The sequence below is a fragment of the Pteropus alecto genome, unplaced genomic scaffold, assembly GCF_000325575.1.
Source record: "Pteropus alecto unplaced genomic scaffold, ASM32557v1 scaffold40, whole genome shotgun sequence".
Lineage (NCBI taxonomy): Eukaryota > Metazoa > Chordata > Mammalia > Chiroptera > Pteropodidae > Pteropus > Pteropus alecto.
In genome coordinates, this window is record NW_006431919.1 from 2,558,024 (window position 1) to 2,560,936 (window position 2,913).

The window sequence follows — 2,913 nt, forward strand, 5'->3', positions numbered from 1 at the left end:
CAACAACAACAAGAACAACCTTTAGGGGAAAGCAGTCCCTGACTTCAGTCCGTAACCCCGCTCTCATTGCGGAGTCACTGGAGACAGTGACAGAGTGGGGGACACAGGGTTTGGAGTCAGACAGACCTGGATTCATGTCAATTTTGTCGCCCATTAGCTTTGTGACCTTGGGCATATTGTTCATCTCTGAGTTCAAGGTCATCTCCGTTACAAAACTGGGGCTTTCCCTTTACCACCTTGTAGAGTTGTTGGAGGATGAGATGTAGCTTTTGTCAAGCCAGCGCACACGAGGCCAGGCAGATACCTGTTCTTGATCAATGGTGGCACTCACTGTACTAGGCGTAAGTTCTGAGGACAGGCTTTGTAGTGTTTGCCCATGGGTCCCCACTCACTGCCTGATTACAAGTCCCCCAAACTACAGTCAGCAGGCAGACATGAGATGGGGCTGAGAGTAAAGAGCAGAGGACAAACACATCTGCCTACATAGCAACCGCTCTGTTACTTCCCTGACAACCAGGGGCCCCTTGGTACAAATGTACAGCTCTCACCAGGAAGTGGCACCCTCTCACCCAGAGGGGGGCCCACATCTACTCCAGGGCCTGGCTGGGAGCCAGCTCTGGGTTTCCCCGGGGCCTGGGGACAGACAGGAAAGAGGATGAGGGAGCCTCAAGGGCAGCAATGAAACGAACTAACAAAACCCAGGAAGTCAGCTGAGACAGGGAGGGAGGGCTGAGGCCTGTCACCTGCACCTCCAGCCTCTCCTTTGGCCTCGTTGATGGAAACTTCAGCTGCTGGCTGCAGCCGGGCCCATTTGGACGAGAGCCGCTCTCCAAAGAGAGCCAGCTCAGAGGCAGGGCCTCGAAGTCTTTGGGACAATACTCTTGGCTCTGAGAGCCATTTATGTGTGTCTCATGTGAGTGTGTATGTCTTGTATGTACATGAAAAGCAAGTTTCTTCCAGAACCAGATGTTCAGATAGCAGTTCGGGGAGCCAATCTCCAACAGCCTTTCTTCTGAGGACTCAGGGACGCTCTGGAGTAACCACAGAAGGACCATCTACCCTGGTGTACTCCAGCTCTACAAGGGGCTGATTCTTCCCAGAACAACCTGGACCATACTTTCCAAATTCGCTGAATTAATGTTCTAAATCCACTATTTCAGAATCTCAGGGGGGCCTTAAGGAGCCACTATTCCAAGCCTCTCATTTTCTAGATGCGTAAATGCATCTCAGGGAGGATAAGTGACTTGCCAAGACTCAGACCACAGCGAACATCTCTGCCTCCCACCCACGGGTACAGCAAGCCCCACAGCCGTGGGCCCTGGCTGCAGCGGGATGTCAGGAAGAGGCCACAGGCATGTCTCAGATTCCGGTTCCCAATCTGTCTGTAACCTCAGACAAGCCGGGTTCTCTCTCTGGACCTGTTTCTTCATCTGTAAAATGGGGATATGATCACTCTCCCTTTGGGAAAATCGAGAGCGGGTGTGAGAGGCTTTTATAGATTTCGACCAGGGATTTTCACAGCAAAATCTCAGAATATCAGTCCTAGAAGGGTTCTCCTCAGGGCACAGGCTTCCTCTCTAGCGCCCGTCCCCCGAGTATGCAAGTCTCATCATCTTGGTTGAGACAGCTTCTCAAGACTGGTAGGTATGGCCACTCTAGACCTGAGCCTCTCTCCTCCCAGGCACCCAGAATCTCTTCTGGCCTGGCTAGCACGATGGCTTGCTGTGGCCAGTCATTCCAGAAATCCATTCAAGGGTAGAGGGTCGCCTGGTGGCTTGGAGCTGCTGTGGTCACTGCCCTGCCGTAGTCCTCTAGCCTGCGAGCAATCATGTTTCCTTCCTTCCCTTGGGAGCTCAGGACTGAAACTAGGAGGAACACTCTGGGATAGAGAAGACACCAGAGCTGGCAGAACCGGTGGTTGGCTGCTGCCCAAATACAGAGTTGGGGGAACCGAGAGCTGGAGAGGGGAAGGTCTTGTCCAAGTCATGCAAAAGGCATGGGCTTTGAGGTCAAATCTGGCTGTGAGTCACAGCTCTGTCACCCACCAATGTGATTTAAGTTACCTAAACTGATTTTCAATTTCTGCATCTGTAAAATGCATATAAATATACCTCTACAAGCTGAGAAATAAATGAAATGATAGATGAAGAGCCCTCAGCACAGTTCCTGGCACATAGCAAAAGTGCAACAAATGGTAGCTTTTACTGTGATAAACCTAAACATTTACAAGAGAGGCAGGAGGGCACGGTAAAAAAGAATGCAAGTTTTGCAGTCATGGCCTGAGTCCAAATCCTGACACTTCAAATTCCTAGTTCATAACTTTGGGTGAGTTACGTCACTTCTCTCTGATTCAGTTTCTTCATCTCTGAAATGACGATCTCATAAAATGCAATGATGTGAGGCAGGTACTAATTAAATGTTTAATGAATGGTGTTTTTTGTTACCACAGTCGTCACTATTACAGCAGCGGTCTCCAAAGTGAGGTACTGGGCGTGACAATCCACTGGGGTGCAGGAAGAGAATACTACAATTTTCTAGATTTCTTTCTTATCCTTTTATGTTCCATTTTTGATGCATGCTATACATGTACAACTTATATGTGCCCACACACACAAATATTAGGGGTTCAGGCTGACAGAAGTATATAATTGAGTGTGGACTCACTGGAACATAACAGAGGAAGGAGAAGAAGAGAGAAGATGTCAGGCAGAACAGAAACACCAGCATAAGAAAAAGCATTTCTGTCCTCAAAAGGTAGCTCCTGGGCTTTGGAGAAAGAGTTGTACTTTTAGGGAGGGAGATGTTGAGCGTAAGGGGGTGAAACCAGGTGTTGTGGGACGAGCAATTTGACAAAACTCAAGAAATACCGGGAAGATCATGCAAAACAATCACACAAAAAAATCACTCCTGTGC

General features: G+C 49.0%; 1 protein-coding gene across 3 annotated transcripts in view; it reads right to left on the reverse strand.

The window, feature by feature from the left end:
- ANXA6 (annexin A6) overlaps nt 1-2,913 on the reverse strand; it is a 46,107-nt gene that overhangs the window by 37,753 nt on the left and 5,441 nt on the right. The gene's annotated exons all lie outside the window — the stretch shown is intronic.